Source organism: Camelus bactrianus, chromosome 20, assembly GCF_048773025.1.
Source record: "Camelus bactrianus isolate YW-2024 breed Bactrian camel chromosome 20, ASM4877302v1, whole genome shotgun sequence".
NCBI classification, from domain to species: domain Eukaryota; kingdom Metazoa; phylum Chordata; class Mammalia; order Artiodactyla; family Camelidae; genus Camelus; species Camelus bactrianus.
Window position 1 is genome coordinate 34,434,786 of NC_133558.1, and position 27,838 is coordinate 34,462,623.

Here is a 27,838-nt window from a genome sequence, read left to right on the forward strand (position 1 = left end):
TATGTGAAAGATAAAATAATTCAACCATTGAAAATAAGATTTTAAAAAATCAGGGAGGAAATACTGGGAATACAGGAATTTAAAATACTAACAGGAACCACTCTGGGTCATGGGAAGTGGATAATTTTCATGTTTTCTTTATAATTTCTGATTTTAAATGAACATCTATTTCTTTTCAAATGAGGGTGACTTTATGATCTGAAAAGCTGGCAGCTTTAACAATAATGGTTGTTTGGTCATTTGAATAAGTCATTGCCATTTTTAATGAAACACTATAATGAATGGAAAATATGAGATTATATGAAAATGGCTCTAAGAAAGAGCCAACATCTAAAACTTGGAACCATAAAATAAAATAAAATAGTAAAATTAAAAATAAGATGATAAAGTAAAATAATAAAATTAAAATAGGATGATAAAATAAGATAATAAAATAAAACTTAAGAATGGAGGCCACCATGATCACAGCCATTGCACCCCCTTGTGGCAGGAGCGCCAAGGAGGGAAACAGTAAGGTAAGAGTCCACTCTAGCTGGAAACAACTATAAAATCCAGCAAATGATACACTCTAAAAGCAAAGCTCCATATTCAACACATCAGGAGAAACATCTTACCCACACAAAGCATCACTGAAATAAACATATGCTCCCATCCTTTCTGTGCTGTTGGGTTCGTTCCCCGGGGCTGAGACCTGCAGCCACAGGACTGTGTTCTACAGCACTTACAAGTGGCCGTTCGTCTTGAAGGGCTCACTAAGTCCGCTTGGGGGCATAAAGGAGCCAAATGAACTATTTCTTGATCAGTTTAGTCATCACTGACACATCGCCATCATTTACTCAGACTTGTGGGATCTCAGATGGAAAATAAACTCATCAGGATGAAAAACAAGTTACAGTGGCAGTTTAGGTGGAGGTAGGGAAACAGGAGGAAATTGAGTTCAGATGCTTTTAAATATTGAAGTGTCACAAATTGAAATGCTAAGATAATAATAGTAGTTTTCCACCACTCACACTGGGGAAGAGTTTTGAATATTACAACACCCCCTCTAATCAAGCTTTCCCTCCCATCATTCCCCCAAAACGGTTCCTGTCACCCAGCCCAGGACAATTTGTTGTCAAATTCCATTGTCGTTTCTCAGCCTTCATCTTAATCCACCTCTCGGCAACACTTAACACATAGAACCATTCCCTCCTTCTTTCTTTTCCCCTCAGCTTCCTTGACTGAGCTTCCTGCAAGCAAGTTTGCTCCCGGTCACCACCTTATCTCCAAATATGGCTCATACCCTCACCTGTAACCACGGTGCACCTGGCTGGACGTCATGGTGGAGGAACACCTACTTTCCCAGAGTCTCTGTTGTCGAGTATCTTGGGCTCTGAAAGATGCTTCTAGTGTCCACAGAGATGTCCTGTCTTGTAGACCCACAGCAGACTTGCCCTGCACAAAATTGTGAGTGAGATGAAATCTGGCTTCCCCTTGGTCCATGTAATGATTTTTTTTCCACAGCTGCTTTTTCAACAGGCTCCCACTACCATTCCCCTGACTCTGACCATATTTCCAAAGGGAAAACACATCAAGACAGGTGGTCTCAGCGGGATCTGTGTGCCACTTCTGGGTGGGAGAAGAACTCAGGATGAAAAAGTGTAAACTTCAAAGTGTGAACATTTTCAGAATAGAGTCAATGATTTGGGAGCAATGAGAACATTTAAAATTCAAACTGGCATATGCAATATGAGACCCAGGGAGGCTGTTCCTGGGTTTATAATAGGGAAGAACAAATCTGACTCCATATTGGATCTGTTTCTTTTACTTTAAACTCTGTATTCCGTTGTTTTTACTACAAGCTCATCACTAAAGGGATGTTGCCTATACGCTTAAAGTACACATAATGGCCCTTGTCTGGGAGCCCTGCCTTCCAGGTGATGAGCGTTAAGCTAATATACCTTTGTTCAGCTCACAGGAAACACCCTGCCCAGGCCCACCCAGGAACGTCTGCAGGAAGGAAGAAATGAACACATCCTCTCTGGAGTCTGACCGGAACCAGGAATTGCTTAACGTTACTCCCTCCTCTTTCTGTGTAAAAGAAGGCTGAATTCTACCTCAGGCAAGGTGTTTCTTTGGGACACTCTTCCACTATCTTCTTGCTCTGCTGACTTTCCAAATGAAGTCACTATTCCTTGCCCCAAAGCTCGTCCCTCGATTTACTGGCCTGTTGGGCAGCGAATAGTATGAACTTGGACTCGATAAGAGGTTCAAAAGTCATCCCTAAGTTTTCCTCTTCTCAACAAATCGGGCTTGCCATTTCCTCTCCATCCTGTTCTCAGCTGCTTTGCAGGAGGGTTTTTAACCCATACGAAGATATGAGTGACAGGCTTCAGGGTGACAGGTGTCACCACTCCACCAGAGGCAGCAGAGCTCGTGTGAATGAGCAGAACTCGCTTTCGCAGCCCTGGTCAGCACCCAGCCTCAGCTCCAGTACTTCTGTGACTTTAAGCCATTTTTCGGACGTCCCTAAACCATCCGGAACAGAAGGACAAGAACAGAAGCAACCCACAGGCTTGTTCCGAGTTACATGAGCGCGCTCATCACACTGGTAGCACGGTGATCCTACCCGGGGTGTAGAAAAGGCTCAGTTAACCTCAGTGATTTGCTGTTGTATTTGTTTTTTATGTCTGCTAGGCGACTGGCCATACTTTGCATTAAAGTGGCCAGGAGGAAATCCTGAGTCACCACTAGTGCCACGGGGGAGTTGGGACAGGGAGATGACCAAACCAAGAGGGGCTCAGACAGCAGGTGCCACCCATCGCTGGGCTGGTTGCCGGGGTGCCCTTCCTCTCCTGCTGCAGAGGGCCCTCCGCTGCCTTCTGCTTGGGTTTGGGTTCCACTTGGGGGGTCAGTCTGCACCATGGGTGCCGCTCTCTGGCCAGCCCTAATGAAGCTCCCATGGGAGGAACTGGGAGATTCAATGTAATAATGTTTGTTTGTTTTTTTTTATCAGTTTGAAGAGTTTTCTCATTCTTTTGAGTATTCATCAGATGCTTCATCTGGGCATGTTTTTGATCTAGGCTCTTCAGCAACAAACAGGAAACAGAAGACCAGCTCCCTAGAAAAAATGGTGTCTGTCACCCCTTCTTCTTTCTTCTCTCCTTCTTCGTCCCCCTCCCCCATCCTCTCCCTCCCTCTTCCCGTCCCCCTCTCCCTTTTCCCTCTTCTTCTTTGTCTTCACCTTCATCTTCTCCTTCTTCTTCTGGGTTGCGTGTTTGCTGAAATAGAAGTTCTCCCACGAAGGGCAAAAGGCACAACTTCTCTAGAAGTTAGGGTGCATGGATAGGTCCATTTCACAACTTTTCTAAGCCTTAAACACTCTTCCCTTTGAAAGCCCACCACACATAAGGCCCAACCATAGAAATTCATGTGTATCCAACAATCAGCATGATTTATATATAATTATTTGAGTTGAATAAATTACAGCTGACTAATTGGACATGATACTTGATCCTGTGGAAGCACACACAACTACACACAACTTATTTTTGTTTTTTTCTTATCAGTCTCCTTTAGCATTTTGGAGCCAATTAATCCCTTTTTTTTTTTTTCTTTTTTTTTTTTTGCTTCTCAAACATTTTTTAGTCTCTAGAAAAGCCTTATAAACTTTGAGCACTGAGCCCTAGGGCTTAGAGGACAAAGAGCCCTGGCTGGATTAGGTTTAAGTCTCAGCTGCATCTCTTATTTAGCTGTGTGAGTTTGGGTAAATTGCTTTAAGTTCTCTGAGCCTTGAGAACCCTGTCAGTCAAATGAACCCACTCAGACATACTCAGCAAGCCCCGAGCCCAAGGCTTTCATAGAGAAGCAGCTTGATAACTAATCGTTTCTCCTTCTTTTCTCACTCAGAGTCCTATAGTGCACAGAGTCCCCAGCCAAGTTTCTCTGAACTAAACATAAAGTATGATACAGATTGAGATTGAAAAGCCTCTACGTGAAGACAGCACCCCTTCCTTTAAGTTCCAAGGCTCAGTCACTAAGGACTTCAAATGGACCATATGGAAGGAAGAGTCCACAGGAATAACAGTTTTTCATGGAAACATTCTTGTGTTTTTGTTCACTTCGACTCCCACACTTCAAACTTCACACTCTATGTTCTCCAACAACTCTGCCCTTGACATTCTGGGAGCATCCATCCTTGGGATGCAAATCTCAGACCTTCTGTGATCTTGTGTCTTAGCAGAAGGGGCTGTGAGGGGATCAAGGTGAATAAGAGAAGTGCATAGGTGGGTCGAGGCAGCCAGGGCTGGACCCAGATGGAGGCATCTCAGCATCGGTGCTGGAGAAGAGCTGGCAAAGAGGCAGAGAGCCGTTGCCTTTATCAACTGAAGGGCTTTTCATGGTTGTTCTGCATGAAGGCAAACCCAAATGTCCAAACACAGTTGACTTTTTTTTCCTTCTCAGATGTAACAACTGTCATTCATAAAGCCATGGATCAAATGCAATGTGGATCAACCATTTTAATTATTTAATTACACTGAATGCTTATTTGGAGCAAAACATCATGGTAGGAGCTATGGAGGCATTCCAGGATGAACAATGAGGTTCTTGTCCTCAAGGAATTGACAGTCTGATACGGTTATGGAGAGTGGGGTGGGGGAGATAAGTGGGAAGAAAGAACTGAGGTCTGATGGCAGGATATAGGCTAAATTAATGTGACAGATTACAAGTGTCAAAGACTTTCAAAAGAAAGGCACTTCACTTTTAGATAAGACCATCAGGGAAGGAAGAGGGTATAGCTCAATGGTAGAGCATGTGCTCAGTATGGTCCTGAGTTCAATCCCCAGCACCTCCAATAAATAGATAAATAGACAAACAAAACTAATTACCTCTCCTCCTGCAAAAAAAAAAAAAAAAAAAAAAAAAAAAAAAATTTAAAAGAAGTTCAAAAAAAAAAAGAAAAGACAGTCAGAGAAAGAGAGCTGTGCCTGGGAGAAGTTTCAGAGTAGCTGGGGAAAGAAGTGATAAAAGTAACTGAAGACTTAGGAAACTAAGGGACATGGCACGAGGTTTTCCTGTTTCTTTAGCCAGAACGGCACGTAGGAATCCAGGTTCAGAAGCTCAGAGCCTGCTGCAATAAGCACTTTGGGGGGCTGGTAGTAATGCGAACAAGAGAGGCCTGGAGGCTTCAAGGGTGGCTGCCTGTCCTTGTGACCCCTCACATCCTCAGGCACCCACTCTCACCAGGTGTACAATTCAGGGCAGAGCTGACAAGGCTGACTCTCAGAGCATGGAACTCACTGACGGTGATATAGGGGAAGCTCTTACACGTCTGTGGTTAAAGGCAAGCAGGCTTCAAAGGCTCCTATCAAAGGTGACCTGTATCTCACACGCTGCTAGGATGCCACCAGTGGGTCGCTTTCACGAGTTCCTGGAAGGAGTAACAGTACACAGTGCTTTGTGCACACCCAGATGTGTGCCAAATAGGCGTGAGGGCCATGGTGACAGTGATGGCAATAAAGATCTGCTCCTAAGCTAACATTTACTGAGGACACCTGTGCCACTGAGCCCACATTAATTACCGGGAAGACAAAAGTAAAAGGACTGGCTTATTCACCTTTATCTGCCCAGGGCCTTCCTGGAGGAGTAGGGCAGGCGTCTTACTGGATGATTACAAGGATAATTATCAAAGTTTATGTTGGAAGAAAGTTTGAATGGTCTTCCAGTCCATTGCTCTGTCAAGAGATAAAAGAAAGTAATATCATGAATGAGCGAAAACGTTATCAAAGTTAATTTTAAGGAACTTCAAATACAGACATATCACAACCCACTGATTATTGTGCCAAAAGGCGAGAAGTGCTTCTTTCATCCAATTGAAATCTTTCTGTCTTGAATTTGGATCATGTTCCATTGTATAAAAATTCATTACAATTATTACCCCATCACTGGGGTCAGAATGCTAAGGGATATCAAAGAATAATAATCACCTTATTTTTTAGTTAAGAATAAAATGAACCCAGAAAATTGATTCAGGAATAAAGCAGTACTGGTCATAATGACATTGTATCACGATACAATAGTATGTTAAATTCTATTCAATGACTGCATATTGCAAGGTGGCATTACCCTTGTGGGAAGATCTGTGGAAATTTGCATGGCGCAAAGGGTACAAAGAAACCTTTGTCAGGAAGAATTCTGGAGCCACAAGCTTGAGTAGGGGTGAGGGGATAGGACCCTGTGAATAAACTGAGCGGTCAGCCTTAGCTCAGATTATAGTCAGGTCACCCAGAGTAACAAGGGAGTAGGCAGATCCAGGTATGCGGGTATATGTATGGGACTTGTTCTCTTCTGGTTGCTATTATTTTTTGAGTAAAAGAAGAAGCAAGGTTATCTACCAAGAGTGACGTTGGTGGAGGAGGAAGTGGAGGTTTGAGGAGTACGTTGATCAAGGTAGATTTAGAGATGAGGCGCGATAAACTGGTAACTGGCACCAAGAGACATGAGAAAGCATGAAATGGCCATGTGGGGAGAGGGGAGGAGAGCAGATGGACGTTTCAGCAGAATTACAGACACAACTGAGGTTAGCGGTCATACGTTTCAAGCGAGATTAGTCAGCAGGATTGTGGGTTTTCCTCCACCCACATTCAGCCATGTAGGTACAAGCACAAAAAGTGAAGACTTGGATATATCGGGGGTTGGGGTTTTACCAGTTGAATATGACCACGGAAGAGACACAAGGGACCAAGGTCATGTGGAAAAGGAGTGGTTATAATAACCGGCCATGGGACTTAGGTAGGCTAGGAAGGGAAATAAGGACATGGGGGCAAGGGACAGTAAACTGATTATAGGGTTTAGCAGGGGTGAGGGAGCAGATGACAAAGATTGTTGGAGTCAGGAGACTCGACCCTCACATCTAGTCACCAACGACTATTAATGTTTCCACTCCACTTGCATGTCACTAAGGTGCAGTTTAATCTCCTGCTAATTGATGTATCTGACTCCAGTCTAGCCTGGAGAGTGATGGAATTCATGACGCGCAGAGTGGCCAGTTTAGGGGATGGGGTGATGTGGGAGTGGAGGAGCAATAGGTTTGGGTTTAGATCCTAATATGTGGTTTAGTGAGGAAGCAGTCAAGAGGAATGTCCAAGAGAGAATAAAACACTTGGCTGGAAGCTGATACCACCCCCCTTTAATACTACCTTGCATATAACAAATAGTTGCTGAATATGTTTGAAAAATGAAATTGAATGGATAAACGAATGCCATTCTCAGCATGGAGGAAGTAATTGAAAAAGACATGATTTTCCTAGGGAGATGGTAAGTAGTGGCAGTGGATCTGGTAAGAAAGAGTGAACTTGAGAAATATTGAGGATAAAATCAATAGGACTTGACAGGGCAGTTGGAGAGAAGGAAGCAGCAGTAGAGAAGGGTAAGGATGGCCGCCAGACTGCTGACTTGTTTGATGGGGTGGATGGAAACGCCCTTCAGTAAGACAAGGACTGGAAGGAAGAATATTAGGCTAGGGACCAATGGGAGTGGTGAACGACTTTGAGTTTACTGAGTCTGAGATATCTATGGGATGTCCACGTGGAGATGTCCAGTGAGGGAATAGAAAAATGAGCCCATCAATATCAAAAAACAAACAACCCAATCAAAAATGGGCAGAAAATCTAAACAGACATTTCTCCAAAAAAGACATACAAATGGCCAACAGGCACATGAAAAGATGTTCAACACACTAGCTTTCGAGAAATCAAATCAAAACTACAATGAGGTTGTCACCTCACACCAGTTAGAATGGCCATCATTACAAAGTCTGCCAATAATAAACGCTGGAGAGGGTGTGGAATAAAAGGAACCCTACTACACTATGTTGGAGGGAATGTAATTTGGTGCAGCCACTATGGAGAACAGTATGGAGATTCCTTGAAAATAAAGTTACTATGTGATTCAGCAATCCCACTCCTGGGCATATATCTACAGAAAGCTCTAATTTGAAAAGATACATGCACCTCAATGTTCAAAGCAGCACTATTTACAATAGCCAAGACATGGAAGTAACCTAAATGTCCATGGACAGGTCAACGGATAAAGAAGATGTGGTGTACACACACACACACACACACACACACACAGGAATATTGCTCAGCCATAAAAGAGAATGAAATAATGCCATTTGCAGCAACATGGATGGACCTAGAGATTATCATACTAAGTGAAGAAAGTCAGACAAAGAAAGACAAATATCCTATGATATCACTTACATGTGGAATCTAAAAAAAAAATGGTACAAATGAATTTATTTACAAAACAGAAACAGACTCACAGACATAGAAAGCAAACTTATGGTTAGAGAAATGGGAGGGGAGGGATAAATAAGGAGTTTGAGATTAACAGATACAAACTACTATATATACAATAGATAAACAAGGTCCTACTGTACAGCACAGGGAACTATATTAAACATCTTGTAATAACCAATAATGGAAAAGAATCTGAAAAAGAATAGATTATATATATGTATAACTGAACTACTCTGCTGTACATCTGAAACTAATACAACATTGTAAAGCAACTCTACTTCAATTTTAAAAATTAAATTAAAAAAAGAAAGAAAATGAGCTTAGCAAAGATTTGAGCTTGGGGAACTTGGAGAGCAAAGCGCCTCCAGCAAACGCAGGCGGGCTCCAAGCACAGCGAGGGCACGTGCGTGATTACCAGAAGCCCTGCGTCCCTTGGCGTCTCCTAAAGAGACATCACAGAGCCAAGGACCCAACAACGAAGGACGGAGCCCTGCAGAACCCTGATGTCGCAGGATCAAGAGCAAGAAGAGTCCATGAAGGGGACTAAGAAGCAACCCAAGATGTACAAAGAAAAACTGGAGAGAGAAACCAACAGAAGAGAGAAGTGGTCAACAGAATCAAATGCCAAGAAACGTCGATTAAGTTATGACCTGAAAAGCATCTGTTAGATATGAAAAATGAAGCCATTCAAAGGACAGAAATATTTGCAGGCTGCAAGTTATTTTATAACTTATACATATAGGTATTTTTTATCAGGAGGTACAGTATCTGCAACTGGGCTTTAAGCATATGTTTAACATTTCTTTAACCAAGGGTTTCAGATTTTTTCACCAAGTTATGGAAATGACCAAGCTGCACATAGTACAGTATCTTGTTTTAACTTTTGCCCTTGAATAAATGTTGTTGTGTAAAGTATTCATGAGGCTCATCACTGTCCCAGATAACCAAGCCTTTATCTCTGTGTCACATCCAAGCCAGCTCACACAAGTCCGCTCTTCTGCAGGCTGGGTCGGCCTGATGCCTCAGCCAGCCGTGTGGTTAACCAGACCGTCTGCACCATCCTGACTAGGTGATGGGTCACCATGGTGATGATTACCACAAGAATGTGATAACTGTGTCTCTCGGCTCCAGAGAGAAAAAGGGGAGGAAAAATGAGTGCGCTTTCTTCACTGCTGCGAAGTAGCAATTCTCATCTTGAATAATGTCTGAATTTAACACAGGCAGAAAGAGAGCTACTCCAATGCCATTCTCTTTGGAGACTCTCCCTCTTTCTTTTAAGACCCTTTGTCTGTTCTCAGCATCAGCTTCAAGTTCAGGGCTAAAGAAAAATTAAGCAGAACAAACTTCTCTCTACCCCTAGAAGTGAGGTATTCCACAGTCATTCATGGCTCAGCCTGAAATGCTGCTGATTTGTTACTGTGGTTGTAATTTTTCGAAATTTCTTCAAACTCTGGCAGATCAGCAAGTTCAAAGAGGTCCCAAACAAAAAAGGAAAAAGAGAGAGAGGAAGAAAGGAAGGAAGGAAAGAAAGGAAGGGAGGGAGGGAAGGAGGGAGGAAAAGAAGGAAGGAAAAAGAGCTTCTATGGAGAAACCACTGCTCAACATACATGACATTTCTGAATGCTGAATTTTAATTACTCCTGCTGAATACACAGATGTGACTAAAAGAATCAATAAGCTTAATCCCAACATTTATGTCAGCAGCAGCACGTACAGAAACCTGGGGGGCATCCATTATAAGCATAAGGGTGACTTGGCCACAGCGTCCTCACACTCTCTCATCCCTATTCAGGTCAGCAGCAAATCAAATCTCAGGGCGAATCTCAGAGATGCCCATCGTGCCTCATCCTACAAAATGATGGTTAAAGGACAAGTGCGTAAGTCGACTGTATATTGTTTTCATAGCTTGTAAATTTAACCAAACATTATATGTCTAAACAAAAAATAAATTTAAAATAGACAAACACATAAAGTTGAGATAAACGCTATTACTAAGACATATATCAGATTCATCTCTGGGTGACTCATGAAGAGGCCGTGATTTCTAAGTGCTCTGTCACTTGAACAAGTTTGAGGACACTGGCCCCAGCAATCCCAGTGTCTACTATACTAAAGTTTAGTATTCTCTTCAAGGCATCAACTTTACCCTCACTGTCCTCCTCCCGCTCCCAGAACCTGCTTCCTGGACCGGAGGCCTCCAACATCCTCCCTCTTCCTCAATTACAACTTTCCTTCTGCCCCAGAGGTAGCAAGTGCGCAAGAGATGGAGAGAGAGAGAGAGACAATGTTGGGCGTTTTGTGCCCAAAGCAAAGCTTGAAAGTCAGCCAGGAGCAGAGCCAGTTGGAAGGAGGAGGTGGGCCATGAATGAGATCAGAAGGTCCGGGGCGAAAAGCACCTGAGGACCCAGGGGACGAGGAGAACCTAAGACTCCCTCCGGGGACCCCCGCAGGGATGGGGGAGGGCCCTCTGGCTGTCTGACCCAATGTTATCTAAATTCCTGTAGACTGGAGGACCAGCGACAGGGGTTATCTTTGCTGACTTCCTCCTGTCTCCCTTGTGGACCATAAGCATCACAATGGAGAGGTTGGCCCCTTTTCGACCTCTGATTCCCCATTGGCTGATGCAGTGTTAGACCTTAAAAAGAGGGTTTTCGGAGGATGACCAGATCTTCCTTACCAGCTCAAGGAGCCAACCTCCTAGAGGCGTGTTTTTCAAAAAAGCCCTCAAAAGTGATGTTTCAAAGGGAGGGATTTCAGCAGAGCACAAAGATATATTTTGGAGACAGAGTCTCTTCCCAGTGTCCCACAAATCACAGCACAGGGAATGATCTGTCTTGCTACACCTGAGACCCAGCCATAGCTGACATGCCTGGAGGAATCCTACTTGAGGATGAGAACAAAGCGTGAGAGATTCTGGCAGTGGAGGAAGTAAGTTTTCCTAAAAAACAGCACACCCACAAAGACGAATGATCCTCCTCTCGACCAGGCTGCCCTATTGCCTTTTAATTGACCAAATCCAAAGACCCAAAGGATTTCAAATAATCCTTATATCAAACATGATTGTCATGCACTGTTTACTTTTCTGCATTTAACCTTGAACAGCTACAAGTAAAATGAAGGTCATTTGGGAGGCTGAAAAATGTAGGTCGGGTTTAAGTTCGTGGAAGGAGTACTCCACCGACACTGACTTCCTTCCCTTGAGGTTACTGTAAGAAGTTGCCTGTTTCAGGTCCCAGAATGCTCTTCATGTGTCTCCCACACAGGGCTCTCAGCAGTCAAACTGAAACAGCATCCCTCTGTGTCCTTTCAGACCCACCTCAGGGGTGAGTCAGAGGCATTTCCCAGCCTGCACCTCCTGCTCTCACCAAAGACGTGACTCCATGGAGGCAGCCACCGGATAAAGCAAACTGTCCAGAACAGACTGAAAAGGGATCTCAGCACATGAACCTCAGTTACTGCCCGCAGCAGGGACAGTGGCCAGGCTGGAAAAGGATAGATCGTAACCGATAATTTCTAGACTGAATTCCTCCAGCCTGGAGATCAGTGCTTATTTAGGCTAATCAGACATCCAAGTGGATAAGGAGTAACCCATGCAAGAAAGATGTCAAAGAAAAGGAAAATTCTGTTAGTTTCCTATTACTGCTATAACCAATTACTACAAGGCTTAAAACAGCGCACATTTATTCTCCTAGAAGTCCACTGAGCCAAAAACCAAGGTGTCAGCAGGGCTGCTCTCCCTTCAGAGGTTCTTGGGGAGAACCGTTTCTTTGCCATCTCCAGCTTCAAGAGCTGCATTCCTTGACCAGAGGCCACTTCCTTCATCTTCAAAGCACATCAATCACTCCAACCTCTGCTATCGGTCACCCCCTAACATCATCTTCGGTCATCAAATCTCCCTCTGCCTCCCTCTAATAAGGACATTGGTGATTACATTCAGAATCTACCATCATAGCCCAGGATAATCTCCCCATCTCCATAGCCTTCATTTAATCACATCTGCAAAATCCCTTTTGCCATTTAAGGTAACAGTCACCCGTTCCAGGCATTAGAGTGTGGATATCTTTGGGGACCATTATTCAGCCTATTATTCCACGCAAGAAAGATTTTCAAAGAAGAAACAATCAGATACAGCCTACAGCCCGCTAACACAACTGAACATAATATTCTCTTGACTATTTAGGAAACAATAGCTAAGAGCTTTCTCATTATGAACATCAATTCATCACCCTATTCTAGGGGCCCTGAAATGCTTGTTAATATAGAGTTCTGGCAAGTAAATAAAACAAGAGACTCAGCTGTATTTGACTTCAGAATAAATTATGAGGTATGAAATCATTTTCATTCAGTAAGAGTGCCCTAAAATCTTTGAAACCTTTGAAAATGCATTTTCCAAGAGGCAAGCAAATTTTCTGCTTTGCACTAGATGTATCTTGAAACCTCCTATTTTTTTTTTCTGAGAAATGCAAACAGTCAGGCCATTTAATTATGCAAATATAAAGCAAGTTAGGAAGCTCTAGTTCCTGGGGATTAAACTGCTCTTTGTAAAAGGTGATTTTAAAGGTCATTTATACTGTAGGCAGGATTGCATCTCTGCAGACTATGTCCTTTGTACAAAAATGTCTTTCTAACTATCGGTATAGTGTATTGTTGTGCTCTGTTGCTTTTGAATATACAGGTATGTTTTAATTAGCAGTTGTTGAGACAGCCAAAAATGCTGCAAAAAAGCAGAAAGGCACAATTTTTAACTCCTACTGGAGGACAGAACAAAAAATAGAATTGAACTAGGCATAGCTCAGGTCATCTAGATTCAAAAATTTCAGGCTGAATGAACTTTTAGAAAATGTAACAAGGCTGGGCTATTGCAGCCCAAAATAATTCTCTGACATGATTACTATGGCCATGTGATAAATTATCCCCAAATTTCCTGGTGAAAAGCTACCATTTTAAGACCAAAGCTAACATCATACTCCATGGTGAAAGGCTGAAAGCTTTTCTTCTAAGATCAGGAACAAGATAAGGGTGTCCCCTCTTTCCACTCCCATTCAACATAGTACTGGGAGTCCTAGCCAGAGCAATCAGGTAAGAAAAAGAAATAAAAGATGTTCAAGTTGGAAAGGAAGAAGTAAAATTGTCTTTGTTTTCAGATGACATAATTTTATATATAGAAAGTCCTAAAAATTCACCAAAAACTGTTTGATCTAATCAGAAACCATTAGAGTTGCAAGATACAAAATCAATATGCAGAAATCACTAGCATTTTTATAATAAAATGGCTTATCTGAAAAAGAAATAAAGAAGATAATCTCATTTATAGTAGCATTAAAAACAATAAAATACTTAGCAGTAAATTTAACCAAAAGGGTGTCAGATCTATACACTGAAAAGACAATGATGAAAGAAACTGAAGAAAATGCAAATAAACAGAATGATAGTCCATGTTCACGGATTAGAAGAATTAATATTAGTAAAGTGTCCATACTATCCAAATCCATCTATAGATTCAACGCCATTCTTATCAAGATTCCAAAAGATTTTTTTACAGAAATAGAAAAAAGAATCCTAAAATTCATTTGGAACTACAAAAGATACCAAATAGCCAAAGAAATACTGAGGAAAAAGAACAAAACTGGAGGCATCACACTTCCTGATTTCAAACTGTATTACAAAGCCATGGTAATCAAAACAGTACGGTCCTGGCATAAAAATAGGCACATAGACCAATGAAATAGAATCAAGAGCCCCCAGTAAACTCATGCACATATGATTAACTAACTGACAAGGGAGCTAAGAATACTAAATGGAGAAGAGACAGTCTCTTCAATAAACGGTGCTGGGAAAATTGGATATTCACATTCAAAAGAATGAAACTAGACTCCTATCTGATACCACTCACAAAAATTAACTCAAAACAGACTAAAGACTTATTACCGCATTACATTTAGAAAGAAAAGAAAAGAAAAGAGAGAAAGAAAGAAAGAGAGAAAGAAAGAAAGAGAGAAAGAAAGAAAGAGAGAAAGAAAGAAAGAGAGAAAGAAAGAAAGAGAGAAAGAAAGAATGAAAGAAAGAAAGAAAGAAAGAAAGAAAGAAAGAAAGAAAGAAAGAAAGAAAGAAAGAAAGAAAGAAAGAAAGAAAGAAAAGAAAGCCATAAATGTAAGACCTGAAGCCATTAAATTCCTAGAAGAAAACATGGGGGAAAAATCCTTGACATTGACCTTGGTGCTGATTTTTTGGATATGAAACTAAAGCATAGCAACTAAAGCAAAAATAAACAAATGAGACTATATCAAACTTAACAGCTTCTTCACAGTAAAAGGAACAATCAACAAAATAAAAAAGTAACTACGGAATGGGAGAAAACGTTTCCAAACCACATGTGTGATAGGGGTTAATAGCCACAACATATAAGAAACTTATACAACTCAATGACAATAGCAAAAAAAAAAAAATCCAATTTAAAAATGGGTAAAGAACCTTATTTTGGGTTCCTGTACCCCAACTGCACCACCTGAAGGTGGGAGTTTCCCCCCACGTGTCTAATAAGTAACTCTCAAACACCATCTGGGCATCCTACAATTCAAGTCAATTCTGACACTGTCTACCCTGAGAGAGCATCAGATTCCACAGGTTAAGGGTTCAGTCCCACAAGACTCTCCCCACCCTACCCCTACTTCAGGTGACAGTCACAAGCCCAGGTTGTCACTTGTGATAATGACTGACTAGCTACAGATTGGAGGTTCCCACAGATCCCTTCTAGGGTTTGATTTATTTCCTAGAGTGGTTCATAGAACTCAGAGAAACATTTTACTTATTAGATGATCAGTTTATTATAAAAGAATGTAACTCAGAAACAGCCAAATGGAAGAGATGCAGAGGGCAAGGTCTGGGGAAAAGGATGCAGAGCTTCCATGCCCTCTCCAGGCTCATGTGTTCCCCAAATTTTCACATGTCCACCAGCCCAGAAGCTCTCTGGACCCAGTCCTCTTGGGTTTTTATGGAGGCTTCATGACATACAATTGATTCAAGTTCCAGCTCCTCTCCCCTCCCCAGAGGTCGGGGGATGGGACAAAAAGTTCCAACCCCCTAATCACTTGGTTTTTTCCTCCTAGCAACCAGCCACCATCCTTAGGTGGGGGTCCAAAAGTCACCTCATTAACATAACAAAAGACACCTTTATAGCACTCACCACTTAGGAAATTCCAAGGGTTTTAGGAGCTCTGTGCCAGGAAGGGGAACAAAGACCAAATATATATTCCTTATTATAAATTACAATACCCTAGACCTGAATAGACATTTTTCCAAAAAAGACATACTGATGGCCAAAGAGTACACGAAAAGGTGCTCAACATCACTAATCATCTGAGAAATGCAAATGAAAACCACAATGAGAGATCACCTCCTGCCTGTTAGAATGGCTATAATCAAAAAGACAAGAAATAAGTGCTGGCAAGTATGTGGAGAAAAGGGGACCCTTGTGCACTATTGGTGGGAAACTGCATTGGTACAGTCACTATGGAAAACAGTAAGGAGGCTTCTGAAAATATTAAAGCTAGAACCACCATACGATCCAGCAATTCCACCTCTGGGCACATATCTGAAGGAAATGAAATCACTATCTACAAGAGATATCTGTAGCCTCATGTGCTTTACAGCATTATTTACAAGCAGCCAAGACGTGGAAACAACCTAATTGTTCATTGACAGATGAACAGATGCATAAAATAGGCACACACACACACACACACACACACACACACACACACACACACACACACAGAGGAATATTATTCGGCCATAAAAAAGAAAGAAATCCTGCGATTTCCTACAGCATGAATAAAACTTGAGGACATGATACTGATTAAAATAGGTCAGACAGATAAAAGATAAATACTATATGATCTTACTTACACGTGGAATCTTTAAAAAAAAAAAAAAGAACCAAACTCATAGAAACAGAGAACAGACTGGTGGTTGCCAGAGGCGAGGTATGGAGGGTATTGGAAATGGATGAAGGGGGTCAAAAGGTACAAACTTCCCGTTATACAGATAAGTAAGTTCTGAGGATCTAATGTAGAGCATGGTGACTATAGTTAATGATACTGTACTATATATTTGAAAGCTGCTAGCAAAGTAGATCTTAAAAGTTCTCATCACTAGGAAAAAAATTGTAACTACATGAAATGACAAATGTTAGCTAAGCTTACTGTGGTGATCATGTCACAACATACACATATATCAAATCATTGTGTTGTACATCTTAAACTTATACAGTGTTATGTCAATTGTATCTAAAAAAAACTGGAAAAAAATTAAAACAGCCATTTTAGCTCAATCACAAAAATTTGGGAAAGGCTCAGCTGGGCAGTTCTCTCTAGAAATTTCACAAGCAGACTGGATTCCTGGGCATACAACCCAGGTCGTCATACAGGGACCTTGGCTTAAAAAGGTCCCATGCTTGGTTTAACTCTCTGACTGACATTCTTAATTTTTTAACAAGGAGTTGTGCACTGTCCTTTGTTACTGGGCCCCAAGAACCATGTAGCTGGTCCCCCTCATGAGTTGTTTTCAAATACTGACGGGAGTTACAGTCAGTTAAGATTCAGCTGGACAGATGGTTCCCTCACACGGCCACCAGCTGGCAGCACCTGGGACTGCCAATCAGAGCATCGATCGACACGTGGGCTTCCCAGCACGGCATCCTCAGGTTAGCCAGGCTTCTTGAATGGGCATCCCCTGAGAGTTGGGGGAAGCTGCGTGACCTAGCCTCGGAAATCACAGAGCCTGACAAGTGGCCAGGCCTCTACCCAAGGGGTGGCTTGGTGGGCCAAGGATGGGTTGTCAAAAAGCAGACAGCTGACCAAGGGCTTGAGCAGCCTCGGGAAAAACTGAAAGGAAATGAGGATGTTGCTCAGAGTTTCCCAGAATCCTGTGGGGAAGAGGACCTGAGAAAGAACCAGACTTCCTACCCACAAGCAAGACAGGGTCATCATGGAATCCAAGGTATTTATGGAAGCTGGGAAAGCCAAGAATCTATGGGTTACATTTCCAATAAGCTTTCCGTAAGCTTAAGATCCAATTGTATGATTAAACAAATGGTGAAGTTAAGGTGCCCTCTCTGACCACACACGGAATAATCCTCAGAGAAGATTCCATGGTCCAGTGATTCCAGTACAGGCCAGGGGTTCCTGGTGGATCTCCTGCAGGGGCAATGGAGCTGAGTGATCAACAGCAGGAGTCTACCACCAGATGACACTTGTGGTCTCCAGGAAGGTACAAACTCAGTCTGTGCCTCAGTGTTCTCACCTATACAACGAAACACTAATTAATAGTTCCTAATCGTAGAGTAATTGTGACAGTAAGTGTATGAATTCACATAAGTTAGGAGAGTGTCTGTTCTACTGTAACCATTCAACAAGTGTTAGCTTTCATTAAAAAGGGTTTCAGTAGTAAAGGGAATAGTAGGGAACCCCTTGGTATTCACCTTCTTTACAGTAGGAGTAATAAAATCATTTCACATTTTTTTTACTTTTTTATTTTTTTGACTTATTTTTACTGAATGAAAGATTCTTTAAATTCTATAATGCTTTACAATTTTCAAAAGTTTCACACACGTGATTTCATATAATCCCATAATAACCCTTTTAGCCCCCATCCCTAGATTGCCCCTCACCCCTACCCTCTCCCCACTGGAGAGGGTAACCCCTGGTTGGTTCTCTGTGTCTGTGAGTCTGCTTCTTTTTTGCTATATTCACTAGTTTGTTTTATTTCTTAGATTCCATGTATTAGTGATATTATCCAGTATTTGTCTTTCTGTCTGACTTACTTCACTGAGCATAATGCCCTCCAAGTCCAGCCATGTGCAAGTGGGAAATTTTCATTCTTTTTTTTGCTGAGTAATATTCCATTGTGTATATATACCACATCTTTTTTATCCATTCATCTGTTGATGGATACTTAAGTTGCTTCTATACCTTGGCAATTGTAAATAATGCTGCTATGAACACTGGGGTGCATGTATCTTTTCAAATTAGTGGGGTTTTTTTCAGATATATGCCCAGGAGCGGAATTGCTGGATTATATGGTAGTTCTATTTTTAGTTTTTTGAGAAACCTCCATACTGTTTTCCACAGTGGCTGCACACAGTAAAATTCATTCTCATATGACAAGAATTTCAGTTCATTTAAATTCTCAAACCCAAATCATAGTACTTAGTGGATTTTACAAAGCTAAGCAACATAGAAAAAAGAAAAGATTTGTTTTCTTTTATACTTAATTCTCTGTGTGTTTTCAAATACAGTAACCAGAAGTTTGGCATCCCACATTCAGACACAGTCAAAGGCAAGTGGCTTTCTTAATGGATTTCACTTGAGGTTTGAGGTGACCACAGAAGGCAATCAGGCATTTGACAAGTGGTCTGTGGGAAATCTGGGTCTTTTTTTCTCTTAGATGTTGAAAAGCCTAGGATTGTGAAATCAGCAGATGCCTAAGACCCCGGGAAACTCCTGCCTGATGGATGAGTATTTTCAGAATTTTCCTTGAGTAGCGTGTCCCTTCTGAGGAAGCCAGTCACACTCAGACTCCACTGCAGCACTCTGAACACGCAGCCTGTCCAGAGCTGTGCCTCCCAGATCAAAAATCACGAGAATGTGGTTGTGGGAAATGGTTACATAGGTTCTGGTGTTGTCACCACTACAAACGAGGTCTGGTCCTTGCCTTCAGGCCATGCAAAGGGCTGTGGTGTGTCGCGTACAGACAGCACAGGAGGAAACCACAGAGGTAAGCCAGCGCAGTAGGAAGTCTCCACGTTTTGTGACAGCCACAACCCAGAACAAACACATCCATCTTTCTCTGATGCATTGATCGACTTGACTTTGAAATGAGAATTAAAAGCCGGGAGCATTTATTTCTAGGCCCTGCTACAGGTGGTGTAAGTAAGACAAGGAACAGCTCGTTAGAACCTGGACCTGCTCTCAGGCTTTACATTTATTATTTCATTTAATCCACACCACTATCCTATGAGACAAGTGTTATTATTAGCATCCTCGTTTCATAGTTGAGGAAACTGAGGCTCAGAGAAACTAAGTAACTCACCCAACATAGGCTAAAGACACAAAAATACACACAGAGAGGGCTTGAACATCAAACTGTACCTATATAAAGACATACAGTTGTCTGTCTATATTGTATATTTCACATTTAAAAAGTAACTAAAACAGGTATAAGCGTTATCTAACTTTTCTAAGTGAAAATAGCTTAAGGTTCACAAATAAAGAAATAACTAAGTAAATTCTGGTCCATCAGTTTGAAAGAACAGTATGTCACCACTAAAAATCATTGTGAACACTCTATGGAAACAGAAAATGTATAAAACATAATTTTAGGTTAAAAATTACAAAATAGAGATTGCACATATGTTGGGGTTACAGCCTTATAGAAAGCATATCTCTGTGAGACAAATTAGCAGAAGAGAAAGCAAAATATTAATCTAAAAAATAATAATACAAATGAAGTTATTTACAAAGCAGAAACAGACTCACAGACATAGAAAACAAACTTATGGTTGCTGGGGGGAAAGGGTGGGGAGGGACAAATTAGGAGTTTGGGATTAAGAGCTACACATTACTGTATGTCAAATAAATAAACAACAAGGTCCTACTGTGCAGCACAAGGAACTATATTAAATATATTGTAATAACCTATAATGGAAAAGAATCTGAAAAAGAATATACACATACACACACACACACACACATATATATATAACTGAATCACTTTGCTGTACACTTGAAACTAACACAGTTTTATAAATCAGGGCAGGGAATAGCTCAGTGGTAGAGTGTGTGCTTAACATGCACAAGATTCCAGGTTCAATCCCCAGTACCTCCATTAAAAAAAATAAAAAATAAAAACTTTGTAAATCAACTATACATCAAGAAAAAAAGTGATATGCTATTGTTTGGGGACAATGGATGGCTTTTCCCTTTCTTACTAACACACCAGACAATACATGCCAGGTTCACTCTAAGCACCTTGTATATATTATCTTATTCTAGCCTCTCAACCATCCTGTGAAGTTGGTACTGTGATTATCCCCATTTTACAATTGAGAAAAGGGAAATAGAGAGGTTAGGCAACTTGCCCAAGATCATCAGTAATCTGTGCGGCCAGTAAGCACCAGGGCTGGCATTTTAACCTGGCATCTGACTCAAACACCCACAGGCTTAGTCATTATGCTGTGGGCTCTGATATCACTATGATGTTTGTACAATTTAAGAAGTGAATATTTTGCAGCCAAGAACATCTTCATGCTCAAATCGGGGTCATTCTTTTTTTTTTTTAATCTTAGTTTTGAAATATTTTCTTTTCACTACTGAGCAAAATTATCAAAATCAGCACCCAGTAAGTAGCAGTGAGTGAGCCAAGAGTAGGTCACGATTCTTCAAGCACACACTCCACAGAGTCCCTCCTATAAAATTACAGGACCAAGATCATGTGCCAGTAAACAGAAGGGTGTTTCTGGAAGGAAAGCAAGTAATGCTGTTTGTGGCTCAAGAGTTAATCCTGAGAACCTCCAGTGACCTATGCAAGCAACATTTTAATCAGTGTTCATTTTCAGATGGGAAAAGATTCCGATGAAGCGATACTCGGTAACTCATCCAAGTTTATGCCAATGCACTGATTAGATCAGGCATTAGGGTCTACCATCCATGAGACCGGAGTTTAAGCCTTGAGGCTAGTGTTCACTAGCTCTTGTGACTTGGGGCAGGTAATTAGTTCCTCAGTTTCCTCCTCTGTAAAACAAGGAAAATAATCTTCCCCCACTCACACCACTGTTGTGAGGACTAAGATGCATGTAAAACAGCACAGCGCCTGACACACGCAGCCAAACTCAGTATGCACGAGCTGCAGTTACTGCTACTGTTTTTGTTTTTTTTAACAACCCTCAGTGGAATTGTTACTGGGTTTAGCTTCCCAGGTCACAGTAATACTCCACAAGGCAAACGTAAGTTTTCGTTACAAAAACCATTAAACCCCATTGCAAATGTAGGAAGATGCAGAATTATGACTTGATTAAATACAACCTCCCTGATTATCAGATCCACAAATAAAAGGAGCAAATGGAGGAAAATCTTCCACGCATAAGCATTTCTCCCCACTGCCCAACACCTGACCTCTCTCACAGACTGGAAGGATTCTGTTTTCCTGGGAACTCTTTAAGGAAGAAGGATTTTCTCTGTGTGTGTGTGGTCTGTTATGACATTTGGAGATGCCAAGCAAGGCTTAGGGCTCATCAGCTTCAGAAGTTAACTTTTTTTCCAATAATTCTTTCCTTGGCACCTAATAGGGTGCCAAAAACGGACCTCTCAGTGTTTAAGAAAATGTGTGTTCTTTTGCACCCTGAGGGAAATTAGGCTGAACAGGTACCACCTCTGTGACTTACTGAACCAAAATACTTTTCTTCCCATTTGTTTCAGAGGAATAGGCAACAATGAACATTTGGGCCCAGGGGGATCTTTTTATTAAATGTATAGCTTCCTCCATAGAAAGAGGTCAGATTTGTAGTTACCAGAGGCAGGGGTGGGAAGAACGGAATTGGATGAAGGTAGTCAGAAGGTACTACAAACTTCTAGCGATAAGATAAATAAGTTCTAGGGATGTAATGTTCAATTTGGTTAATATCATTAACACTGCTATATGTTGTATGTGAAAGTTATGAAGACAGTAAAACCCTAAGAGTTTTTATCACACACAAAAAATTATTTTTCTATTTCTTTAACTTTGTATCTCTATGATGGATGTTCACTAAACGTATCGTGATAATCATTTCATGAAATATGCAAATTCAGTTATTATGGAGTACACCTTAAACTTACCCAGTGCTGTATATCAGTTGTAGCTCAATTAAACTGGAAAAAAATCTAGTTTCCTCTACTCTTTTCAACTTGAGGTGATTTAAAGAAATGACCTATATAATATAGAGGTCTTTTGTTTAAACTACCTTAAATTATATACGTCTGTATACAGAAAGTAAATAGAGAGTGTAAATTTAACAGCTATGAGGAATATTATATAGCCCTGCTGTTTAAGTATAAAAGTTGGTTGTGAGTCAGGGTTAGGTGGAGCTCAGTGGTAGAGCACATGCTTAGCAGACATGAGGTCCTGGGTTCAATCCCCAGTATCTCTATTTTTAAGAAAAAAAAAGTTGGTTGTGAGTTTCCTGGGACCAAGTAAAATGGGGAACATAAATTCTGCATCTCTTGGGATAATGACTATCAGTAAGTAGGTGCCTACCGTTTCCTGGGTTCTCCACTGTCTTTTGCATTTTTGGTTTCTAGTACATTACACACTACTCTTTAAAAGAGATATTATAATATACAAGGAAGCTGAGTCTCAGAAGGACTAAACTGCCTAAAGTTATGCAACCAGATAAACAGCAGAACCAGGATTCAAAGTCAAAAGCTGTGTAAATAATAGATGCATTTTTTCTACCTCTCCTATTAGAAAAAAATAAAGACAAACCAATTGCATAACCATTTTCTTCCCTGTAAATTACAAGTGAAATTTCTCCCATGCAGCATTATAAATACAGGGGACTTTTATCCAGATTTGGGAGGAGGAGGCAAGGAGAGAGAGAAAGAGAGAGAGAGAGATTGAGAATGTGTTTTTCCCCTCAGCCAAGCCTTCGTAAAGAAAGAAAAGGCTATATGCTTTCAAGTTTCCATATGGAAAGAAAAGTTCCTCTCTCCAAACACTACGCAGTGATGTATTTGAACACCTGAACCACTCAACTTGACCACTTCTACAGACAAAACAAGAGATCTCTGAGTCCCATACAGAGCTGAGGAGCTCAGGGTGTCGAGTGACTGCCAGGGAAGACAGCCCCCCCTGTAAGAGTGCCACTATTCCCTTGGGACTTATGCTAGGGAATCTGGGAACAAATGGGCGCAGTGCGCCACCTTGTGAGTGGGACAGGATGTGCAATTTTCTGAAGGTCAGCCTGACCTCAGCTTAACTCAGGGAGGGGAGATATATCTTAGGGCCCCAGACTCCAGGGAGCACCAAGTGCAAAGTACTTGGAGATGTGGGATGGGATGTACTTCTGTCCCTGCTTCCAGGGCCAGACCTACGCCCCAGAAAAATGACTGAAAATGGTCCTGATTGGAAACACTATAGAACACTGCAAAACTAACATGAAAAGTCATGAACTTGGAGTCAGTGAACCTGTTTCTGTCACTAACTACCCAAGTCACCTTGAGCAAGTCACCTAATTCTTCTGGGCCTCATCTGCACGTGAGAAAGGTTGACCATGAGATCTACAGGGGCCCGTCCAGCTCTAATGACATGAGTCCACCTAGGAGAAATCACATTCTCTCTGACCTTCTAACTGGCCTTCCGGTTTCCATTCCTTTTCGTGGTAAATTTACCACCAAAACAAATTTTTTTTTACCAAAATTCTCTTATGAAATACAGCTATGTTCTGATCACATCTGTAATAGAGTGAGCAAAGCCACCCACGGGTGGGCCACCGCCTACTGTCCTTTGCCTACTGCCATAAATGATCATTCATTTACCTATTTATTCAACTGTTCTTTCAAGAAACATTTATTATGTATCTCCCACGGGATCCCCATGTCCGCACGAACCCAGGCACATGCTCTTCTCCTAACACACCAAGCTTTTTTGGGTCTCCGTGATTTTGCTTGTACTTTCCCCTTTGCTAGGAATGCCCTTTCCCTGTTTTCCTCTGGAACAACTCTTATTCATCCCAGTGCAAAAGCCATCTCCTTTCTGACATTTTCTGGTGAGCTAGCATCCTCTCTGTCTTCTCTAAATTTCATACCTTCCACGCCTCCAACGGCTGACGACGAGGACCGCTCCTACAGTCTCACGGTAGGATCCTGCCCGTGAAAGTTTCTGTTTTCAAAGTTGTTGCACATACAATGGCACCCGGTGGGGGAAAAAACAATAATATCTACTAATAAAAGATGTTAGGTGAAGCTGTGAGTGTGCAACATTCGATCCTCTATTTTTTTCAGTTGTAGGACAACACGAAGCTTTTAAGAATGATTTCTGTGTACATCAACTATACCTCAATTTTTTTAAAATGTTTGAAAGTGTGATTTCTGAACAGCAGGTAGTGACAACGGCGGCGCACTGAAGAAGTCTGAAAGTGAACAAAACCTCACTCACTAACCTATTCGGCCAAACCTGCTCGGTGTTCGTCCCGGGCGCTTTCACCTCCGCGTTAGGCGGGTTTCCAGGCCGCGGAGCCCTCATCGCGAGAACTCACGACATTAGACGCGGGAAGGGGAGCGGAAGTGCCCCAGTGGACAAAGGACGGCTCTCGGGTGGTCCCGGGCTTTCCTCTAGAGACTAACGCGAGTCTGGGACCGCAGTGCGCGCGCGCGCGAACGGGCGGCCCCGCCCCTTGGCCCTCGCCCGAGTTTCTCACGCTGCCCGCGCGCCGCGCTCCCAGGCACCTGTGTAGCTTCCTGCTGGGATCCGCCGTCGCCGTCGCGCGCCGTGGCCTCCAGGAGTCGCTCCTCCAAATGAGAGGCGCGGCCCCGCTGCTCCCAGCACCCGTCCGGCCTGGGATGTGGGCCTCCTCGTGGCCCGATAGCGACCGGGAGTTCCGAAGGAAGGGCTGGCCTGGAGGATGTTTTCTGTTCCCCGAGTACATCCCGGAGCCGCAGCCCCGCACTGAGCCTCCAGGACCAGCTGCGGGAGCTGAGCAGCGGCGGGAGGAAGCTAAGGGCCAGCCGGCGGGTACACCGGGTCATGGGGCCTCCGGACCCGACGGTGCGGCCGCGCGGCCTGAATTCTTCGGACTGCGGGGCGAAACCGCACTGCCGGGACCCCGGCCTGCGCAGCGAGAACTTACCCAGCGCGGCGGCTCGGGCCAAAGGCGGGCTGGCGCGCACCGTGTGCCGGCGCTGCTGGCCGCTGGTGCATCCCCCGCGCGCCCTGCGCCTGCAGGTGAGCCTCGAGCTGTATGTACCTGGAGCTGGTGAGTGTCGCGCTGCGGCGGCCCGAGCCCTCCGTGGTGCTCGGCATGGTGGACCTGCTCCATCTGCCCGACGCCCTGCTGCCCCACCTGCCCGCGATGGTGGGCCCCAAGCAGCTGATCGTGCTGCCCCAGGACACTCCCGGTTACCTGCAGTGGCTCCGGGAGCGACTGTGGGACGACTGTGCCCGCGCCGAGCTCCTGCCGCCCCCTGGCTACCGAAGGCCACAACACCCCAGCAGGGACCGGCCTTGGGACGGGGAGGAGAATGCGAATCCTTCGACCAAGTTCTGCACGGTGCTCAGGGACGTGCAGCTCATCAGGGCCAGGACTGGCTCTGGAGTCGAAGAGCTGATCTCCGTGCTCCTGGCGCTACCTCCGCGACGTCCGCTTGGTTGGCGCCACCAACGCTGGCAAGTCCACTCTCTTCAGCACGCTCCTGGAGTCCGAGGACTGCATCGCCAAGGGCACCGAGACTCTCTACAGGGCCACCATCTCCCCTTGGCCTGGTACTACCTTAAACCTCCTGAAGTTTCCCGTGTGTAACCCAACTCCCTACAGAATGTATCAAAGGCAAAAAAAAAAAAAAAAGACTTAAAAGAGATGCATCTGAAGCGGAAGAAGACCTTACTTAGCAAGAACAAAATCAACTTAATCTCTTGAAAAAGCATAGTTATGTAGTAGGGTTAGTTGGAAGAACATTCTTGTATTCAGAAGAACAGAAAGATGAAGCTGCCTTTGAGTTTGATGCTGATTCCCTTGCCTTTGACATGAGAAATGAACCTCCTAGGGTAGCAGCTAAATCCACCAACCAGGTAGAATTAATCCCACAGGATGTGAAAGATGCCCACTGGTTTTATCGCAGTCTGGCCCACACTTTTGCCACATATCAAGATCAAAGGAGAGCACATTCAGAGAAACGTGGCCTGTAAAACCAAGAAGCCTCCTCCCCTTGTGTACAATCAGGGGGAAAAGAAAAAAGGGTAAACATACGAAGCTGACTTTGTTCATGTTGAAGATTAGCTATACAGAACATATTATGTACATTGAATTTTGTTAAATACTGCTGTGATAAAGCCCCCCCATCTCCACTCCCACCCTTTTTAAACTACTGTGGGCCACGCCTCTTTTTAAAGTATTGAGTTTGTAAACACAAGGTTTTTTTGCGTGTATGTGTATATCTGCGACCCAAGTATACCTAAAAAAAAGTTCTGCTAAAAAAAAATTTTTCACACCTTGATCCTAGCACTTAGCACCTTGTTTTGAAATTACATGTGACCATGTGGAACAGGATAACTCGATCCATTCAGAGGTGTCATTTTTCTCCTCCGCCATTTCCTTTATCTCTATACTTCTCCTACCGCTCACACGAAGTTTTTTATATGTACTACCCTCAGGGTAGGGCTATTACTGCCAAAATGGACAGAGGAAGGATGGTTTGTTGCACAGATTTGAGCACCAGTATGGACTTGTGGGATTCACAGCAAACTTACGAAGCTGATAGCAATAAGAGAAAATGTTTTTTGGATTCCAAGAGGCTGAGCATTTTCAGGACCAACTGCAATGTTTATTCCATAAGCAAAGGATTCAGAAGCAAAGAGAAGAGCCCCCATACCATCCCCATCCCCTCCCCCATCTACAGACTAGATAAAAATTGCCCACGCTAAAGAGTTTTAAATGGGCTCCTGCCACCAAGCTGCGGGTGGAAGGAAGAAAACCTGCCCCATCCTCTCCCTGGGCCTGGAAGCCATGTTCCTGGAGCCCGTGGTATGGTGTCAGGGAAGGAGGAAATGGAATGTATCTGGGCAAGAGAGGGACGACCAAACCTTTGAGTTGCAGGGAGACCAGAATCTGGAAGCCCCTGTGTCCTCAAGAAACATGAAAGACAACCAGGGACCATGGGTGCAGAGTGACCACCACAGCCCTCGTGACCAGCCACTACCAACACCAAGGCCCCTCGTGTGCATTTCTTACTTCTACTTTTCTTGTCTCTGGTGACTACCATAGTGGCCAATAGATGTTCACTTTATATACTAATGTAACCAGGAAGATGGAGCAGTAAAGAGTTACCAGAGAAGGTGAGCTCTGTTTGTAACCTTTTCCTTAACTCTCCATGTAACAAAACCCCCAGAACCATGAATGATAAAGTAACTCTCCAAACCACTGAAATAGAGTAGATTGGTGATTGCCAGGGGTCAGAGGAGGGGGAGGTGGGGAGATGTTGGATAAAGGGTACACACTTTCAATTATAAAATGAATACATTCTGGGAATCTGATGTACAGCATGGTGGCTCTAATTAACAATACTGTAGTGTATGCTTGAAATTTGCTAAGAGGGTACACCCTAAATGTTCTCACCACACACACACACACACAAGTAACTATGTGAAGGGATGGAGGTGTTAACTAACCTTATTGCGGTAATCATTTCACAATATATATGTGTATCAAGTCCTCACACTGTACACCTTAAACTTATACCATGTTATTTATCAATTATATCCCAATAAAGCTGGGTAAAAATAGTATCACCAGGACCACACACAAATAGCAG

The 27,838-nt window shown here is 42.8% G+C and overlaps 1 pseudogene; it reads left to right on the plus strand.

Moving 5' to 3' along the window:
• The first annotated feature begins 446 nt into the window (after nucleotides 1-446).
• On the plus strand, nucleotides 447-27,442 carry LOC105083926 (nitric oxide-associated protein 1 pseudogene; annotated as a pseudogene).
• The last annotated feature ends 396 nt before the right edge of the window (nucleotides 27,443-27,838 follow it).